Here is a 22,015-nt window from a genome sequence, read left to right on the forward strand (position 1 = left end):
TTGGACCAGGAGGAGACTTGAGAATGGATAACATGTGTTAAAATTTATCGAGAAGAAAAGGAGGATCATTAATAATGCTTGGAAGCTGCATACAAGCTCAAGATTGCTTATATTTAGACTTTTTTCTTTTTTACATGAGAGAATTTTAAGGCAGAGTTCTTAATTTTCTGTTATATGTATATCCTGTCTAAAAAAGGACCAGATGTGGTATGTATAGGGTTCTAGAATAAATTGTGTGAATTTAATCCCTTAGAAACTAGAAAACCCTACAGATTTTAAATCGATTTATCAATTATATTTTGGCATTTACTGTACCTCAGACACTATACTAAATTCTGGAAGGACATTAAGCTGATTTTCTGAAGACCATACTACAGAGATGCTTTTTTGTGGCTCATCTAAATTGGAGCTTCCTCTATGGTAAGATACTCATTTTCACTTTGACTCCTCACGTACCATTAGAAAAAGAGCCTTCATCGTGCTTTCATTGTGCAAGAGCACCTAGAACATACCAGATTCATGAGAATGTTTGGCTGAGGTGGGGAGGCTGGAATATTTTAAGGTGAACTTAATATTTTAATGTTGGCTTACAAAAATAAACTGGGAAAAAATAGAACAACTCCCCTCAAAGTCCTCTAACACACACCCTTGCTGCTGAATTAAAGGTAGGGCTGCACCCCAAAGCTGATTTCCTGACCAGCTTTCAGATGCTGCTGATCCATAGACCGTGCTTTTTGTAGCGAAGATCTAGGCAAAAGTACCTGTCCCAGAAGTGCTGTTATTCAGCTTCTCGTGAGCCCGGTGCTAGCAAGGATGTCACCTGGGGCACAGTAAAGAAATTGATGACCATGGGATGTCTGCGCTGTTCTAAAGCTGAGAATGTGGAGCATCCAGGAGACAATCCCATGAGATTTCTCAGTGTTCTCTTTGTCACAGTAATTTCTAATAAAAACTGTGATGAGGGTGATATTAATGGTGTTAGGAAAAGCAATGGTAGCTAACCTTTTTTTGAGTACTTATCATATGTCAGGTATTGCAAAAAGTATATTCCATGGATCACTTCATTCAATGTTAACAGTAACTCTGCACACTAAATATTATTATAATCTCCATATTTCACATGAGGAAACTGAGACTCAGGGTCACTAAGTGACCTTCCTAAGGTCACACAGCAGGCTCACAAGAGCAGTGGCAAATATTCCCCGACTCCTTTAAGAAGGTCAGCAAGTCCTCTCTACAGCCCCAGACAGGCGCAAGCTGAGCCCAGGGTGCTGAGCGGAGATTTTTAGGCCAGTGGAAGGATGTTTCTGGCTGTTTCAGAGATTGGGACATCAATTTTGACTCCTCGGGTTTGGAGAACATTTTGTCAGTGCCCTCCAAGCATACTATCTGTAGTGTTGTTCTTTTTAAACATATCACAGGAAGAGAGTTAAAATGTGAGAAATAGATGTAAGTTACCTTTGAAAGGCAAGTGTAAACTCCCTGTTTATAAATTTATCTTCTTCCTTAAAGGTTCGAGATGAGTGCATTGGAGCTATGGAGATAAAAACTTTCCTCATGAACCGTGCCTGAGTCACAGTGACTGCAGGAAGGGATGAGTTAGTAAAACGATTCAACAAAAGATGACAGTGAGTGAACTCTTTCAAGATGTCTTAGGGTGTTAGAGTTGGGAGGACCACAGGATGCTGAGTTGCCCCCACAATCCTAACCAGAGGCTGTGCAGCCATCTCTGTGCCCTTCGAGTAACAGCTCCTCTGCCTCCCCAAGCAGGCTGCTCCTCTGTGAGGCAGCTGGTAGGGCGTCCCTCTCAGTATTAACCCTAAATCTACCCTAAATCCCTTAACCCCCTTGTCTTCCCTTGGGCCTCCTCAGATTCTGTTTATTCCCCCTTCCAAATAGCACTAACATATGACCCCGTTTCAAGGTTCCAACTCTGAGGCTGCCAACCTCTCATCAAAAAATAAAACTCTGGCCCAGCCGGGCATGGCTCAGCGGTTGAGCATCTCCCTATGATCTGGGAGATCGAGGTTCGGTTCCGGTCAGGGCACATGCGCAGGTTGCAGGCTCGATCCCCAGTTGGAGGCGTGCAGGAGGCAGCCGATCAATGACTCTCTCATCATTGATGTTTCTCTCTCTCTCCCTCCCTCTCCCCTCCTCTCTCTGAAATCAATAAAGATATATATATTTTTTTAAATTAAAAAAATAAAATAAAACTTCGTGTGTGGGGTGGACAGTGTTGGGGGAAGGAAGGAAGGAGAAAGAAAGGAGAAAAGACAAAGTCAGATAACCACTCAGGACTGTTTGACTGGTGTGTGAACATGCATGTGCCAGCTCACCTTTGCTAAGTGCTAGTTGGACTTGTTCTTTTTATAAGGCAGTTTTTGTTTGTGTGTCTTATCTGTTCATTTGTTGCTTTCAGTTTGTTTTGCTTTATTTTAGGAGAGAGCGCAAACACAGTCCCCCCACCACAAATTACGCAGCCGAGTTCCCCACATTTGGGGAAATCTCAGAGGTCAGCACGCCCGGAGTGCAGGGGATAAGGCGCCCCCTGGGAAAACCACCTTCATGGTCACGGTATCTCCCCCTGCCAGGTAAGCATTGCTGCTTTCAGTTTTATGTCCCACATAGGAGGGAAATCATATGGTTCTTGGCTTTTCCACCTCGCTTAGCATGATATTCTCAAGATCCATCCATGCAAATGGCAGAGTTTCATCTTTTCTGATGGTCGAGTATTATTCCATTGTATATACGTAGCACATCTTCTTTATCCAATCATTTACCAAAGGATACTTAGGTTGTTCCCATGTCTTAGCTACCACGAATAATGCCGCAGTAAACATAAAGGTACAGTGTTTTCCGCAGTGGCTGCACCAGTTTACATTCCCACCAGCAGTGAACGAGGGCTCCTTTTCCTCCACGACCTTTCCAACACTTGTTATTCCCTGTCTTGTCAATAATATCCACTCTAACAAGTGTCACAGACACAAGAGTACGGTGATTCCAGAGGGGAAGGGGGCTGGGAGTGGAGGCAGACAAGGGTACAGAGGGGTCAAATATATGGTGATGGAAAGAGATTGACTTTGGATGGTAAACACATAATGCAATATACAGATGGTGTGTAAAGAATTGTGCACTTGATACCCATACAATTTTATTAACCAATGTCACCCTAATAAATTTAATTTAAAAATTAAAAAAAAATTAAGAGCAGCTTTGTCCAGCGGTGATCCCTAGCTTGGAACATCCAACTGCTCTTTCTGTTGCCTGTGAGTTAATGCAGGAGGGAGGGTGAGCCTGACTCGTGGGAAAAGAAGGCGCCTTTGTGTTCCTATCTCGGCCCTTGGAACCCTCAGAGGATAGGTGTCCCCTGAGCTGTCATTCCAGAGAGCACCCCCTAGCCTCGGGTTGCGCTGCTGAAGGCTGTGTGACCGGGAAGCCACTCTACCTCTCCGGGTGGGCCCCATTTTCCTCATTTCTAAAATGAAAGCCATTCCAGGGAGCACTTTCTGGTGTATAATACTACACAAAACTGATCCTTGTCTCACTCAATCGCGTTCATCACACACCTTTCACGTGTGAGGACCGAGCCCCTGATGCCCCTACTCTCAGGGTGCCTGTGTCCTGAGGAGGGAGACAGGTAATAAATGGAAAATGCATGTGGAGGTCAGATAGCAATGAGCACCACTAAGGGATGGAGATGGTGGGGCTCACGGGCGCCGGCTAACCCACGCTGGGAGGAAGGGCTGCTTGAGCAGAGAGCTTAGTGACAGGAGGAAAGGAGCCCAGTGACTACCGTGGCACCTCGGTTCTCGAGCGTCTCCATTGACGAACATTTCGGTTTCTGAAAGCCGTAAACCCAGAAGTAAGTGCTTCGGTTTTCGAACACGCCTCGGAAGTCGAACATGCCCCACGGCTTCTGCTGAGGGCGAGACCCTGAGGCCCAGCTGTCGGCTGTGGATGCCCCGGTTTTCGAACGTTTCAGAACTCAAACAGGCTTCCGGAAAGGATGACATTCGGAAACTGAGGGACCACTGTACTTAGAAGTGTCCCATCCTGGGGCTGCAGCAGGTCTGAAGCTTGGAGCTCCCATCAAGAAGCCAAGGGATTGGAATAGTCAGTGGGGACGGGAGCCTGGAGGGGCAGGAAGGGGGCCGATGAAGGAGACTGGATTTCACTCCAAGTGTGAGGGCTTTCATTTCATCTCAGGTCTCAGAGCTGTAGTTCAGGGTGTAGCAGATAAAAAACTGCTTCTCCCAGCTGGAGGTAAGAGGTGGAGGCTGGGGGGGGGTGGGGAGACTGTGGGCATCAAGGGCTCCCTGGAGGACTTGTGAAGTCGACGGCTGAAGAAGGGAGGCTAGGAACCAGACGCACTGCAGCTCATCCTGTGTTTTCAAGCTCTGCGCCCACTGCTGAGAATGAGGAGAGAAACCCTCTTTCCTCCCATCTTCCCTGTCTCCTGGAGTTAGAACACAGAGATAATGGATGCCAATGCTTACGTTTGTCTCTTAGCTGACTTTGAAAGTATTTGCTAGGCTGAATGATTACGTGTCGTGCAGAAATTGTTCCCGTATTATCTTCCAAAGTTGCTATTTCAGGAAAATCTTTTGTAAGCAAAGAAGAAGAAAAACCACTACTTTCCCAGCGTTGGGCTTCTCCTAAAAGAAATAATAAAACAAACTAAACTGATACATGAATAAAAAGAGTCAGCCTGGAGCTGGATTAATGGCTCTAAAGCAATGGGAAAACACCAATGATAGTTATGGCTCAGTTACTTCCCAGACCTCAGATCAGCTGTCGGTTCACCCTTTTCCCTAAACTTGGACCCAGAACCCGAATTGGCTGGTTTGCGGTTTGCATGTTGTCTCCCCAGCTTGACTTTTTCAGACTCTATTGAGAAGGGACATCCCCAGAGGGTGGGTAGCAGGAGGAAGGAGAGAAACAGTGGGCAGAGTGATGCCCACTCTCAACTTAGTCTCACAGTATCCAAGACACTTGGATGGGCACTTACTCTCGCAAGTAACAGTGGCCCTCTGGCCATCCCAGGAAAGCCTGCCAGGGACACTGGCCCAATTGTCAGAACTAATACCGTTTCCAAGATTATCAGTGTGGACCACACTTCACCTGGATGCCACTGGTGCAGCTAAAACTTTCCCAAAGCGTAACAAGGGCCAGCAGAATCTGACTCTGACATGTATTCCTGAATGGTCCCCCGCTTGTCTCCTCCATCTCTTCCTTCCAGTCTCCCTGGCTTGGCTTTTACTTTAATAGGTCAAGCACATCCCCCTCAGGGTCTTTGCTTGTGTGGTTTCCTTTACCTGGGATGTCTTCCTCAGACACTCATGCAGGCTCACTGTCTCCTTTGGCTGAGGCCCCTGCTCCAACCCTACAGAGTGTCGGTGGCTCTCCAACCAGCTTGCCCCATCTCCTTCCCTCTCCTGTGAGAATATTACTCTTTCCCATGTATATTGTCTGTCTCCCTCACCAGAATGTTAACTGAAGAGGGCAGAGACTGTCTGTGTTAGTCATCACCATGGCCACATCACAGTTCTTAACACATAGTTGGCACTGGATAAACATTTGCTAGATCCATGCTTTGATTTGTGGGGTGGAATCGTACTTGCTGGTCCACCCACTGTCTCCAGCACAAGCTCGGCTCGTGTGAAGATCATCTGCATTGATTACATCCCCTGCTTCTGTGTGTGTGCACGTGTCTGTACCTGTGCATGCATTTGCATGTTAAGAATAGCTCTAATAAAAGCGTCACTTCTTTTTTTTTTTGGCTTCACCTTGACCTTTTTATTTGCATTTTTTAAAAACAATTTAATTAGAATACAAATATCAGAGAACAGCGGCCCTCAGCTGCCAGCGCAGACAGGGGCTGGACTGCGCAACTGAGTTTATAGAGTAAAACTGCATTTGCCCTCAACCAGATTTCTGTCCCTTTCATCTTTAGACCTGAAATGATATTGAAAAGCGCTACTTTTGTTTGAGTTTTGAAAAAGGTAAAATAGGCATGGTTGCTAGTTCAGGAATCCATTTGGCCAGCTAATAGAAGAAAACTCAGAACTTTAGCCTTGAGGCTTCCTCGAGTGCTCAGTAATGAGCGGCATACCTCCCTGCTGTCCTCTCCTGCCGGCACATCAGGGAGATGCTGTCCAGGACGCACGTGGCCTCCGGCCAGTGCTGAGGATGGATCCCAGAGATGGGCTCCATGAGAGCTGCCGCTGACAGGAGCTGTGACATATTGGCTCAGATCTCTCTGGGGCCTTCATTTCTCACAGGCAACCTTCTGTGGTTTCAGGCACATTGGGTTGGGGAATTGTTTGATTTTTTTTGTTTGGTTTCTCTGTTTGCATGAAACAGTTAAAGGTCATAAGAGGACCTCGGAGTTCTCTTTGGTGGTTCCTTTCTTCCCGGGGAGGAATAGCCCTTCTGCTTGAAATACCCATGAGGCAGTGTTGAGAGGAGAGTCATAATCATGTGTCCTTCCTGCAGCTTTATTAACTGGGTCGTTTTGGTCTGGCTTGCATTCATAAGCAGTGACATCATTTAGCATCTGCTAATCCAAAATTCACTAAGCACACAGATTTTGAATCTTTTAGGTCATTTGATAACTATTTATTGAGTGACCGCTATAATGCATTAAAACAAAAATTCAAATTCTGCCTTGCTCTTCAAGAGCAAAACTCCAGTGTGCAAAGGAGGGGGAGAATGGAGCAGTTTTGTCATAAGCTTTTGGGGTAACCCCAAGGGAACTCTTTACAACCACCAGGGTTCCAAAGACCATGCTCAGAAAACCTCTGGGCAAGAATATTTTTGAATGTTAGGAAAAAAGTGTTTTTCTCAGGTCTATATCAATAGCTAATTTTAAGTAACATGCCTCCAATTTAAAAAAATATTTTTATTGAATTTATTGGGGTTACATTAGTTAATAAAATTATATAGGTTTCAAGTGTACAATTCTATAATTCATCAACTGTATATTGTATTGTGTTCATCTCTCAAAGTCTAGTCTCCTTCTGTCAACATTTATCCCCCTTTACCCTTTTCTACCTCCCCCCCCCCTTCCCTCTGGCAATGGAATATACTCAGGAAATTTTACCTTTTGCAACAGCATGGACAGACCTGGAGGGTATTATGCTAAGTGAAATAAACCAGTCCAAGAAAGACAAGTACTCACTTATCTTTCTTATATGTGGAATCTAATGAACAAAATAAACAAACATGCCTCCAATTTTAAACCACAGTCTGGTTAACCCTCTGGCAAACTACTGAAATTCACGCTGCTTCGCAGGTAGACAGGCCTACGTGTCGGTTCAGAGAAAGAAAGGCCTCGGAGTAACCATGTCTTGCACTGAAATGCTTTTGCCCAAAGCTGTGCATTTAATTAATTAATTAATTTATTTATTTATTTAAAGATCTAAACTTTTTTTTTTTTTTAAATATATCTTTATTGATTTCAGAGAGAGGAAAGGAGGGGGAGAGAGAGAAACATCAATGATGAGAGAGTCATTGATCGGCCGCAGCCCGCAACCCGGGCATGTTCCCTGACCAGGAACCGAACCCCGATCGCCTGGATCCCAGGTCGACGCTCAACCGCTGAGCCACGCCCGGCCTGGCCAAAGCTGTGCATTTATATGGATCAGAGGCCTCTTGATTTTCTGGCATCATGCTGTTCAAACCGTACCAGACATTGGGATGCTGACCATTAAACGAAGTATCTTCCCTGTAGTGTGGTCACTTTAGACCATGGCAGGAAGCATTCCTCCTGCGGGCAACTGCTCTGCAGGCTCGCTGCCCCGAGAACATGGTTTTTCTAGACGCTTTCTCAGGCAGTGTGGGAAACAGATGGTGAGCTCAGTCATTCTCTTCCCCCTCTGATCCTCTGGGCAACCGCTGAGATCGACTGGACGGTTCCACTGTTCAAGTCACGATGGTTCTCAGTTTGAAATAACTCAATTTGCATCTAAGGATGAGTAACGAAATGCAACTTTTTATAGTGAGGTATAAATTAGATATCCTTGAAGTCACACATTTGGAAGAAATTGGAAGTACTCAGTACTTCTGAAAACATGTAAAGTTTAATGAGCTGATTTTTGTTTCACTGTTTATTTTCCCTTTGTTATATATCACAGTTTTTCATAACCAATAAGTTTAATAACAGGATTCTTTTTAACTGGAGGGCTGCATGTATAGTAATTATTGCACTAGCCTAAGTGTAAACGTCATAATGTATAAAATCAAATGGTGTTGGCACCAACATCAGAAATTTATGCACATATCCACACACGTGTACATGTGTATGTATGTGTTCACATGTGTGTGCAATGTATTGAGAGGAAGAAATGCTGAATTACAGCTTATATCACTCAAATGTACCCTTAACGTTGATGTGATGCGCACTTTTAATTTCAAGGAGTTTTCCCCAGGCAAATCAGTAAGGCAAGTCAATTGTCTATAGCTTCCTTTAAAAAAGGCCCAAAAAGTCAAGTGTGTAGCTCAAGGATGTTGAGAGGTAAGGGGCAGATCCAGTCAAGGCCGTGTGTCTCAGGTCCTGTATGTCCTTCAGGTCCATTTTTGCCACTGCCCTGGTTTCTCCTACCTGGCACCCTGGCATGCTTATTAAGTTGGAAAGCAGTTCGATATTTGAGGGCTGGAGGCCGGATGTGTACCAGCAGCCAAGGTGAATCCCAGAGGTTCTTTGAGATTCATTCATTGATTTCATACATGCATTTGTTGAGCACCTACTATGTGTGGAGATTCAGGTGAATAAACACAGCTCCTGCCTACTGCCTAGTGGGGGAAGACAAACATAATGCAGCACAGGGGATCCTGTTCTAGTGACTGTCTGGGCCATCTAATAAAGGCCGTCAAAAATAGATGGAAAACATAACCCTGTGTAATAGCTTCCATGGGCTGCTGTGACAAAGTACTGCAAACTGAATGGCTTAAAGCAACAGAAATTTATTGGCTCACAGTTTTGGAGACTGGAAGTCTAAAATCAAGGTGTTGGCAGGACCACAATGTCTGTGAAACCTGTAGGGGAGAATCCTGTCCTGCTTTTTCCAGCTTCTGGTGTTTGCCGGCAGTCCTTGGCATTCCTTGGCTTGTAGATGCAGCTCTGGAATCTTTGCCTCTGGTCTTCACATGGTACCTTCTCTTGTGTTTCTGTCTCTTCAAATGGCGTTCTCTCTGTATCTCCTCTTCTTATGGGGACCCCAGTCATCCTGGAGTAGGGCCCACCCTCTTCCACTCAGTACAACCTCATCTTCATTCATTACATCTTCAATGACCCTATTTCCAAACAGTCACAATCTCAGATCCTGGGGGTAAGGACTTCAGGTTATTTTCTGGGGGGACATAATTCCACCCGTAACACCCTGAGGTTCATTTTATAAAATTAATGTAAACCTTCAGGAGACTCAGTGCCTGGCCTGTTCCACTTCCTCTTTGGAGATTCCTGGTCTACTGAAACCTTACCATTTGCAACAGCAGGGATGGGCCTAGAGGGTGTTCTGCTAAGTGAAATAGGTCAGTCAGAGAAAGAAAAATACCATATGATTTCACTTATATGTGGAATCTAAAGAACAATATAAATGAACAAACAACAGAAACAGACTCATGGATACAGAGAACAGACTGGTGGTTGCTAGAGGGGAGGAAGGTTTGGGGGACTATGTGAAAAAGGTGAAGGAATTGAGAAATTCAGATTGATAGTTACAGAATAGTCACGGGGATATAAAGTATATAGAGAATATAGTCAATAATATTGTCAGAGCTATGTATGGTGGCAGGTGGGTACTGGAAATATCGGGGGAACACTTTGTAAAATATATGATTGTCTAACCATTATGTTATATACCTGAGACTGATATAAAATAATATTGAAGGTAAAGAAATGAAAATAAGCCCTGGCTAGTGTGGCTCAGTTGGTTGGAGCGTTGTCCCATACAACAAAATGTGGTGGGTTCGATTCCCAGTCAGGGCACATGCCCAGGTTGTGGGTTTGGTCCCTGGTCAGGGTGCATGCAGGAGGCAACCAGTTAATGTTTCTTCCTCACATTGATGTTTCTCACTCTCTCTCTCTCTCCCTCTTCCTTCCTCTCTCTGTAAAATCAATTAAAAAACAAAAACAAAAATAAAAACCTCCTCAGGTGGGGATTAAAAAAATTGTTTTTAAAAAGAAAGAAAACAGCCCTGCCGGGAGTGGCTCAGCGGTTGATCGTTGACCTGGGATCCAGGCGATCAGGGTTCAATTCCTGGTCAGGGCACATACCCGGGTTGCGGGCTGCAGCCAATCAATGGTTCTCTCATCATTGATGTTTCTATCTCTCTCTCTCCCCCTCCTTTCCTCTCTCTGAAATCAATAAAGATATATATAAAATAAATAAATAAATAAATAAATAAATAAATAAATAAATAAATAAATAAATAAATAAAAATAAAAAGAAAGAAAACAGGAAACTATAGTTCTCATTCTCTTTACCTTCAAAAATAAATATGTTTTTAAAATGTAGCTGGATTGGCAAGATTGTAAACTTTGTGGGACATTTTATTTTATTTTATTTTATTTAAAAATATGTCTTTATTGATTTCAGAGAGAGGAAAGGAGAGGGAGAGAGAGAGATAGAAACATCAGTGATGAGAGAGTCATTGACCGGCTGCCTCCTGCACGCCCCCGATTGGGGATCAAGCCCGCAACCCGGGCATGTGCCCTGACCAGGAATCGAACCATGATCTCCTGGATCCTAGGTCGATGCTCAACCGCTGAGCCACTTCGGTCAGGCACATTGTGGGACATTTTAATCTTTTCAATCAACAAATTAATTTATAATGCAAAAATAGAGTGCAAAATAAGTGTTATTCACAAGATAATTGCAGAATTTGCTTTAAAACCTTAATTTTAGGTAAATTAATTCCTTGATGAAAGACTTATTTTAACCCCGTTGGTTTATCTTGGTTGGTGACTGTGTAACCTCGTGAGACACAATACCAGCTCTTGAAGCTCTTTGTGAAAACGAGGCTGGGCCTTGGAAAGAAGCCATCTGCGGTGGACATGTGCTTCCTTCTTTCTGGCCTTCCTGCTGAGCCAGCACACGCTGCCTGCGCTCCGGCTTCGCTTTCCTCCCACCCTCGTGCCCTGACTCAGGACAGCGGCTGCTGGCCTGTCCTCTCCTCGGCTGCATCCCGCCTGCTCTTCACCAGAAGGCGGCCGGTCGCCTTACTCTCCAGCCCGCAGGTGGCTGCTATTTGTGGCCGTGAGCTCCGAGGTCAGCCCTGCGCTGGCCTCAGGACTTAAGCCTGCTTGCTTTTGTCTGGTGACCCAAAGAGGGCTCGAGGGCTCAAGACAATTTTCTCAGTGCTGCAAGTGTTCTCCCGCGACATTGTGACTGTGCCTATAAACACAGTCTTCAGGCTTTGATGGAGAGTGATTACTTTGCTTGCCCACATTGCTCCTGACCCAAAGAAATGAAAATAATCATCAACATGTATTGTGCACTTACCATGGATTAGGCACTGTGCCCAACTGTTCACATGTGTTCTCTCATTTAATCTGCACAAAATCTTAGGAGGCCAGTACAAGTATCTTCCTCATTTTACAGGTGAGGAGTTCAAGGCACTAAGAGGCAGGCTACCTGCTCAAGGTCACATTGTCAGTATCTTTGCAGAGCTGAGACTTACACCCAGGGACAAGACCCTTCCCCACTCTGGCTACCTATGGAGGACAATGGATGGGTGATAGGTGAGTAGGTAGACAGACTATAGAGCAATAGATTGATCTCTGCATAGGGAGCTTGACTGGCTTGTCCTAGGACATGTCAAGCCCCTCGGGTAATGTCACATACTTGTACTCACAGGCATGTTCACAAGGCAGTAGTACAAAGGGGTTGATATAGTTGACTCTAGGTTTTCTTATGTCCCAGACTCTAATTTACATAGGAAGAATCCATCTCAAAGAGTTTAGGGACATAAGAAACGCCAGAGCCCAAAATAGTAAATGCGAAGGGGCTAGAGGCCACAGGACCTGGCTGAACCATGAGGGATAAGACCTACCTTGGGGAAAATTGTGGAAGTACAGAAAAACCTAGCTTTGGCCCCTCACTCCTTTTTCTTGCTTTTCTGCTGCAGCCTGACTTGCTTTAGGCTAATAATCTCCTCCAAGTTTTGATATTGCCCTAAAGGGTTGTTTTTTATATGCCTCTGATTTATTTAAGGAGGGGCCCTGGAGGGGCCTTTATGACCCTTAGGAATGCACCTATGATAGCAATAGCTATAGTCCAGGAAAAATTAGACAGGCAGGAGCCAAATGACAAATGGCCTTGTGTGCCTAAGGGTCTTAGATTTGCATTTAGATGACAGGAAGCACTAGAGAGACATAAAACATTTGCACTTTAGACCTAAAAATCTAATGGCTGATGGAGAATAGATAGGAGGCCTGGATTCAGGGAGACCAGGTGAGAGGCTGCATTGATGATTCAGGTGAGAAATATAGTTTGGTCTGAATTAAACCAGTGGCAATGGAACAGGAGAAAAGAGGTCAATACGAGAGATTTAGGAGGTAGCACTGAGAATTTAAATTGACTAAATACATGTGAAAGATGGTAGGGATCTGGAGTTGGAGATTTTACAGTCAGATTGGGATGACAGGAAATATTTCCTAGAACAGTATCCCTTAAACTTTAGTGTGCATTATTTGGAAGGATTGTTAAAATACAGATGAAGGACCCCTACCTAAGAGTATCTGATTCAATAAGCAGGGGTGAGGCCCAAGAATTTGCATATCCAGCAAGTCCCCAAGATGCTGCTGGTCTGGAACTACACTTTGAGAACCACTGTCTTAGAGAATATCGTAGTTACAGCTCGATGTAGCTTCTAGGAGGAATTTAAACACAGATCAGCCGAGAAGATGGAAGAGAGTATTTTAGGTTATCTTAAGGCATCATAGGGAGGCAGCAAAAGAGACCATGACTTGCCCATTGGAATGGCCTCTTGAGAGCTCGACCATGGTGGAGATGAGACTTTCTGTGACCATCAGGCCCCTTTGCAGAATTACCTGTTTTTGAGAACTTCTCTTCTTCATGTTGTAAAATGGCCATCGAACAGACCATGTCCTAGTGCGGGTTGTCCCAGATGCAGACGCTGGAGGATTTAAGTGGAAGCACTTTATTTAAGAAGTTTGGGCAACTCCGGTAGAGAGAGGCATGTTATACCCAGGGAGGGGAACGCAGAGCTGGTAAGCCACAGTGCAAACCACATGATCCCAACCAAGGTGGGAGGAAGCTGGGGTATTCATACAAAAAATCTTGACTGTCATTGAGTGTGATATCTGGTGTATTAATTCCTTGGCAGTCTGATCTGCAGCGTCCCTTAGTTCTGAAGAAAAGAACTTCAGGCACAGATACAGAGGGAACTTTAGAAGTAATGGAATATATTCAAAGGGCCCAAGGAGAGATTACACTGATAAAGTACCACCTCAGGCATCCTTTAGCTAAATGCCAATAATGGTCCCTGATAAGGCTCCCTGAGTGGGCCTTTAGGCTGCATGGCAAAACAACAACCTTGTGATTCTGGGTTCATTTCTATTCTGTGCATCTGGAGAAAGAGAAAGTCATTAAGGTGAATGGATGGCTGGATAAGGGAGAGAATTCCTTTTAGTTTTTATAAGCATGCCAGGTACTGAGCCCCTGGGAGTAGTGCATTTTAATATTCTCTACCCATTCCTAACATGTAGGCTATTCTTTACCTATTCCTAATCTGCAGAACTATTCTTTGCTTATTCCAAGAAGCAGAAGTAAGTTCCAAGCCTCTAAGGTGGTTAGGATTTTGTTTTAGACTGTCATTTGAGATTAACACATTAATAGTCCATCTCATAGTTTCTCACAATTACCTTCTCTCGATGAAAATACCATGACTTGGGTATTTCTTTAAATATTCTTTCCTGAAAAATTTATTTCCCTGGGATTTTAGGTTAGATTTGCATTTTATGTTGGGTCTCACCCAGTCTCTGCAGCCTCAGATTCATTTTCAGATCAGTTGAAAGGCTATTCTTTTTGTCACCATTCAGAGTTAATCAAAATGACAGAGAACCCAAATGCTTCAGCCACTTGTTAAGCTCTTGCAGTGGTGGAATGAGACATACCTGTAACCAGTCCAGAACTGTACCAATCACATTGGAAAGGTCTTGCTTTTCATAAAAAGCAAAAGGAAACAAGTAGGAATTCTAGGTAAAAAGTCATTAGTACCCTGTGGTTCCTGGCATACCTTTAAGGTGCATTAGAATGTCTCTTGGATGTTGTCCAGTCCAGAGAAATTGCTCAGTAAGTATTGGTTAGCTTGAAACTTATTTTTGTAAATAAAAACCGGGACTATAATTCATATTTGTTAGATAAAAATATACCACTGCTTTCCAATGTAATGTAATGGTTTAAAATAGTGCAAAATGTTTTTTCTTGGAGCTCAAGTTGGTCTTGTTTTAAAGTTACTACATGTCAACCTTCAGCTTATAAATTCATCCTGAGACCCAAGATATGGAACATCTATTTATGGAGGATTAGCTGTGGTGTCTGTCACTCAGAAGCCCGAGGGGAAATGGAGAGGTCAAGCTCACACATGGGAAGGTATTTCATACAATGACAGAGCTGAAAAGGTCATGTAGCTCACTCATTTTACAGATGAGGAAAATGAGTCCCAAAGCAGGGGAGTGATTTCCAAGAGTAACTTATTTAGTTGAAAATTAAATAGCACTCAGGTCAGAGATGAGAGGATGGTAAACTGACCCTCTTCTGCCTTGGATGACAGTTTTTCTCTGTCAGTCCCAATAACTTGGGTTTAGACCAAGGTAGTTTTAGAGTTGCTACTCTGGACAAGTGTTAGAGTTTCACAAAGTATATTTAATGGCCAACATTAACTGATGCTACTTAAATATATTGCTTAGTGGTTGTATGATTTTCAGACATACAAGGTGAAACAAAAGCAGCCAGTAGGTTTCTTTGACTTCGAGGCTGTTTCTTTGAGCCATTGTAATTGAATGTGACAGCATATCTCATAGAGGGGTTATAGTGCTCACATTTCCCACATTTGTTGACGACAGAACCCTCTTCTCCTGGACCAAGTTGTGAGGCTAGTGATTCTCAAGACTCATCTTGAGAAAGGCCAGTCCCAATGCTTCTGTTGACTTATGAGTAAAGGAAGCCACTGAGAGGTTTTATAGGACCAGGCTTCCATTTTGGAAAAAATTATTCTCAAGTCTAACCAAACACCAGATCATGCCCACTCCAGGCAGTGGTCTGCTGAAATGATAATTCCAGGAGTGCACCAAGTTAGGCTATATTGTCAAACATTCCAACTTCCAATGCTTTGTGGCTGATTATGAAAACTTGTCTCTGACAAACTCTCTCTTCTTCACTTTCCTCCTTGGAAAACAACCTGTTCTGGTCTCAGTGACAATGACAGGATAGATAGATATTAACTCAAACTGTCAAGTGAGTTGGACATTATTGAACTGCTCATTACCTGTGCAGAGCATAAGGAAATATTTAATCAGTTTTTTAAAAGAACTATTTAATAAATCATTGTCCAAGGATGGCTTGGTTGGGTTGGTTTGGCATATACAGGATCTCATAAAATGCTACCTCCCCTACATAGTCTTCTCTTGCTAACTAGAAAGTGACCTTACAGCTTCTTAAGGTCACTTTAAAACTAGTTTATATAAAAACGAATGAACATGCATATGCAATTTAAAAAACTTTTCTGAGCTAGAGGCACCTTTTATGTTGTAAATTCTTTGGCTGCCTTATGTTCATATTTACATATACATTAAATGAATCACATAATGAATAATTTTCAAACACTAGACCTTATTTTTCCATTGATTTTTTTTTTTTTTAAGAGAGAATGGAAGGGATGGAGGGAGAGAGAGAGTGAAACATTGATGTGAGAGAGACACATCAATTGGTTACCTCCGGCATACGCCCTGACTGGGGGCCTGGGGTGGGACCTGCAGCTGTTTGGTGTGCGGGCTGACACTTTAACCACTAAGCCAAATTGGTCAGGGCACATTAGACTTTTTATTTATTTGTTTGTTTGTTTGTTTATTTATTTATTTATTTATTATCCTCACTTGAGGATATTTTTTCCATTGCTTTTTCAGAGAGAGTGGGGGAGAGAGAGAGAGAGAGAGAGAGAGGGAGAGAGAGAAACAGAGATGTGAGAGAGACACATGGATTGGTTGCCTCCAGCACTTGCCCTGACTAGGGCTGGGGATTGAACTTGCAACTAAGGTACATGCCCTTGGGTGGAACACAGGACCCTTCAGTCCTTGGGCTGGCGCTCTAATCACTGAGCAAAATAGGCCAGAGCTAAACCTTATTTTTAAAAGCAATGTAAGAACTCATATATTCAAACTAGTATTGGGGAAGTCATTTTTCTGGGAAAAATATACACATACAAACATGCACGCACATATGTGTGCACACACATGTACACATAAACACATATAACTTTTGTGTGAGGGTGAGAGTTAGAGGTACTGTCTATGAGGTTGGTTAGAAAGCCGCACAAGAAAATAGGTCTTGCTAGTTGATATTTATATCTCATATTGGAAATGCCTTAGAAGTCAGCAATTTAAAACTGACATTTTTTGAAACCCATTCATTTGTGAAGACTGTTTAGAGATGGGCAGTAAATTGTAAATTCTACTAATTTCCTCCATGATAACTGAATAACTATGGATAGTGGATTGAAAAAACAGTTTGGGGATAGGCTGTGGAGAGGGGAGAATAGAAAACCCTTGGCTCTTATCATTTCCATGCAGATATCAAGAGACACTGCTTCAAAGTCAGGACTCTCCAAACAATACTATTGAATGACGAGCTCATGTAGAAGATAAGCCTATGCCCAAGTCTTACAAGAAAGCAAGGACTGCCCGGCCGGGCGTGGCTCAGCGGTTGAGCGTCGACCTAGGATCCAGGCGATCGGGGTTTGATTGCCGGTCAGGGCACATGCCCGGGTTGCGGGCTCGGTCAATGACTCATCATTGATATTTATAACTCTCTCTCTCCCTCTCCTGTCCTCTCTCTGAAATCAATAAAGATATATTTAAAAAAAAAAAAGCAAGCGGGGACAGGAGAAAAATAAGCTAGAAATGGGTCAGAGGGTAATTTAACATTTTAAAATCTCCCTGTCCTATTTTTATGTATTTTTCATGAAGTCTGACTTTAGGAAACAGAGGAGGAGGTAGTATTCAGAAGGATGAGTGAGCAACGGCGGTGAAACTTAACGTGTTCAACCTGGATTTTGGAAAGCAGATAAGGAAGGTTGATAATTTGAGAAAGCTCTCACTCATACCTATTTACCCCACTGTGTTATTGAATCTGCACGATTCACAATGGCATATGTTTAGTTGTATACTGTATAATGTGTGTTGCTGATGTATTTCTACTTTGGTAACGTCTGATTGAGTCAAGGCTCTACGCTCTGTAGAAGAGAATGACAGTGTGACAATGTCAGAAATACCGTTTTCTACTGTTTAGCGGGGCACTCAGGGCATGGCCTCCGTAGCATAGCTTCTACTGTATAGTCTTCCATTACTTCTCTCCATAGTTCTTACTTGATCTAAACCAGATTAATCTTCATTCCCCAAGCATGCCACACACTCTCCCATCTTTAGGCAATTGCTTATACTATCTACTAATTCTGCAATGCTCTTCCCCCTGTCATTTCCAGCTCTTAATGTCCTATCTGAAATTTACTCAAAACGCTATGCCCATGCTTTGGATTCAAGATGACTGACTGAGCACACACATTTATCCAAGGCAAGGAGAATCAGAATTCTCTTAAAGATAAAGCATACTGTGGGAGGACTTGCCCTTTCAGACATCAAGGCAGATCATAAGGAATTACAAAGAAAACCAAACAATCATAAGGAATTACAACAGCACTAACAGTGGTATTGGCACAAGAATAGATGAATAGACAAGTGGATAGGATAGGGAGCCCAGAAAGAACTAATAAACATCTGGATAAGATTGATAACAGAGGAAGAATTTTATCCCATGGGAAAACAATGGAATTTTTAATAAAAGATGCTGGCACAATTGGCTATCCATATGCAAAAAATAAAATTAGATATGTCACTCATTCTATATACAAAAAAAAAAAAAATTCCAGGTAGATTAAAGACTTAAATGTGAATGGTGAAACTCCAAAGCTTCCAGAAGAGTATATAGGAACATACTTTCATGATCTTGAAGTAGGAGAATTTTTTTATTGAAAACACTAGTCACAAAAGAGAAGATTGATGAATTGACCACATGAAAATTAAGAACTACTGTTAATCAAATGTCAGTGTGAAAATAATGAAAAAACAAGCCATAGAGAGGGGGGAGATATTTGCAACATAAATAACCACCAAAGGATTAGTATCCAGAATAAAGGCTTCTAGATCCATGAGCAAAAGGCCAAAAACATAACAGAAAAATGGGGACGAGAACTAAACTGACACTCCTTAAAAAAAAAAACCGAACACAAAACACCCAAGGAGTTCAACTTTACTAGCAGCCATGAAAATGAAAATTAAAACCACAAGATCACGCTACTACACATCCATCAGACAAAATTTAGAGAACTTAATCTTAAGTGGTAGCCAGGTTAGGAGCATACATCAATGGTGAAAGTATAAATTGTCACCAACATTGGTAAATAGATAGCATTATCTAATAAAGCTGACAATAAGCATATCCCTTGATGTATAATTTTCACTTTTGCTTACATACTCTGATCATTTAGTTGTCTGTGAGCACCAGAATATATGTTCGAGACTATTCATTTTATCTTTGCTCTTAATTGACAAACACTGGAAATTCTTAATTGCCCCTGAACTGCAGAATGAATAAATAGAAAGATAGTCATACATGGACTATTATACAATAGTAAAAATCAACAAACATGATATTAAGTGAAAAGTTAAGTTATAAGAATTGCATATAGCATGAATCTATTATATAAAATTTAAAAATAGACAAAACTAAACTATATCATTTAGATGTGCATACACAGGTGGTAAAACTGAAAATAAAAGAAAGGAAAATTATTGCTGTAAAGGTCAGGATGGAGATGACCTTTCTGTACTTGAGTGGTAGTTATAAAGATGCTCACTTTACCACTATTTGCTAAATTGTACCGGTAAGTTTTATATAGTTTTCTGTATATTACACTTCACAATAAAAACAAAATCAAGTAAAGTAAAAAAAAAAAACCCCAGAAGGTACAAAGAAAACAAAACAAGAAAAAACACAGGAGATAAGAAACAGACATGCACATTAATTCAATACATGCTAAATGTGGCATTTCAAATTTAATTCATTCAATAAGTAGTGTTGAAGCTGGAAGGAAGGAATTGCAGATCTGACCGCAAATGAATATTGAAACATCCCTATGCCACGAACACCACTAACAACATGGAGAATATATTCACAACACATACAAGAGATGAAAGGCTAATATCCATAATATATTAAGAATGCCTATAAATTAATGTAGGAGGGGAGATATGGGCAGTCAATGCACAGAATAAAAGACATAAATGGTCAATAAACATGAAAAAATAAGCAACTTTGTTAGTAATTGGTAAAGTGCAAAATAGAAAAAATTAATATATAATATGCAGGGACATTTAAAATAATCACAATATAATTATTTGTACAATTCTATATTAAACTTATTAAATGATAAAATAATTACAAAATATAAAAATTAAAGAAATCATTACAGGCGAGGCTTCTTCTAGCTTTACCATTCTTAGTGTGTGACATATACCCTCATAGTGTCAGGATGACTGTTTTGCCCCCAGGCATTACATCTGTGTTCCAGCAATGCAGAAAAGAACGGCAAGAGGAAAACATTATATTTTTCCCAGAAGCTTTATTCCCTAGAATTATACTTAAATCTCATTGGCATACGGTGTCACACTTAGAGAACTGAGGAGGAGTGTATTTTTTAGATGAGCATATTTCTGTTCCAAACTAAACTGTGGTCCTGTTAATAAGCAAGAAGTGGAGTATACATATCGTTCAGTCAACTGGTGGTGTACTGTGTGAAGGAGGCACCCAGAAGAGGGCCTGGTATATTGTACATATTCAAATATTAGTTAAATAAAGGAATCGGAATTTTCATGTTAAATCTGCATAACCCCCAGAATGACAGTAAAGGAATCGAGAGCCGAGCACCAGCTACAGAGGAAACTAGTCCAGATGGAACAAAAGGCTCCCTGAGAGATTGATGATGAAATGGATGCACTGCAGAATGCTGCTTAATGTCTCTGAAGATACTGAGAGCAGATTCAGACAGAAAGTTTGAGGGAGTTAGTGATAAATGTCTAGAATTGGCTGCTCAACACTATAGCCACCAGTCACGCGTGGCTATTTAAGTTTAAGTCAAATAAAAAATATAAAAACTCCGTTCTGTGGTCTCCTGACATGACACTTCTGTACTCTGACCTTTAGGAAGGCATCGTCTGAAGCTTTGCTGTTGGCGCTGAACTGTACCCTGCTTTGCTTTGTAGTCAATTATACAGGCTTCTAGTCAAACTCCTGCTGATGCATAAATTCTTAGCCTAACCAGTGGCTGATTTTGGAAGCTTTGTAATATTTTGCCATTTCAGTCTAGTACAGAGTAGAGAGCAAAGACTCGAATAAAATGTAAAATATGATAATAATTTATAAATTATAACAGCTAACATTTACTGAGCACATGTGCAAGGCATGTGATGAGAGCCAAACAATAAATCAGGGCATCCGTTCATTCTTTCCATAGAAGAGAACACAGGTCAGAAAAATAGATAGAGCTGCTCTTTCACCCCTAGAGGGCAAAATTCCAGATTAACATCAGAATGCCTGTTTATCTTTTTTTATATATAATTTTGTACTATATGTTTTTAAAAACTGGGGCCTGCATTATTTTTCAATTTAACACCATCTTTTAAAACACATAATGAATAGTAAGTCACAATTTTTCTAGTACGCAGCTACCAAGTGACTGATCTCATATTACACACATATCCTTCGGTCATAAGACCTGTGAGAACATACCAAATAAACGGTATAATTAGTAAACATGTCAAATGATGTACTATTTTATTTACGACCATATGAATCTCAGAAGGAAAAGAAGCACATATGTTTAAAACCCACAGGGTTTTTGCCTTTGAGGAGTGGAGAGGCATTAAATCAATGAGAACTGTCTTCAAGTAGAACATTTTCAGGCAGTTTTTACAAAGTCAGTGTCTTACACTCTGACTTGCCTAATAGAGCATTATGTTCTCCTGGTGACTTACCGATTTCCGTTTATCTCCTCTTGCTATTCAGAAATTGCACCCTTTTGGGTCTGCATCACACTTTGCCTCTGGGAACCACCTGAGTAAATAGAAAATCAGTAACCCCGTCACATAGGTCACATATGAGAGAGGCTCTGCTCTCCTCGCAGCTGGCCTTGCCTGGGCAGAGAGGAGATACCGAGCATGGTCTCGGCAACCCCCTGGTTCAGTATTGGAAAAATGGTGGGGCCTAACCTCTTTAATTACGCCCTGGGGATCACTTATCTAGTGTCGCCAGCAAATATTTTCACCTATTACTTCATTTTATTACATTAAAAAACTTATGTTTGCCCACTTGATACTTTCTGGGCCTTATTGCTCTACGTCTTTCACGTGAATATGTGTAACATGTGTGGCTCACCTGGTGACCTGGACTGGAGGGAGCGTGTTCCCCTCTCTGAGAGCTGGACAAATGATGTGAAAGAGGCAGTTACAGCGGGGTCAAAGCCCCTCAAAATCATGCTTATTTCTTCCAAATTCTTTTGCAGGAGTATGGTGTTAAACGGGCTTGCAGTAGATAAGAGATTTAACGAAAATGAAGTTCAGGACAATTTCGCTACATTTGCGTAGTTCTAAGCAAGCAACTTGTTACCCTTTATCCTTTAGTGAAATTGATGAACAGGTGGTTTTCAGAAGATCACTCAG

At 41.9% G+C, this 22,015-nt stretch overlaps 1 long non-coding RNA gene across 2 annotated transcripts; it reads right to left on the minus strand.

Moving 5' to 3' along the window:
• Positions 1-7,440: 7,440 nt before the first annotated feature.
• Positions 7,441-21,992, minus strand: LOC308559236. 2 transcript variants are annotated; one of them, XR_013999118.1, is made up of 4 exons: positions 21,732-21,992; positions 21,332-21,410; positions 13,055-13,140; positions 7,441-9,294 (listed from the first exon to the last, which is right to left on the minus strand). It is a non-coding gene; the product is annotated as an uncharacterized lncRNA (long non-coding RNA). The 2 variants fall into 2 exon arrangements; XR_013999117.1 differs by lacking the exon at positions 13,055-13,140.
• Positions 21,993-22,015: the final 23 nt, after the last annotated feature.

The sequence above is a fragment of the Miniopterus schreibersii genome, assembly GCF_964146895.1.
Source record: "Miniopterus schreibersii genome assembly, chromosome: 7".
Lineage (NCBI taxonomy): Eukaryota > Metazoa > Chordata > Mammalia > Chiroptera > Miniopteridae > Miniopterus > Miniopterus schreibersii.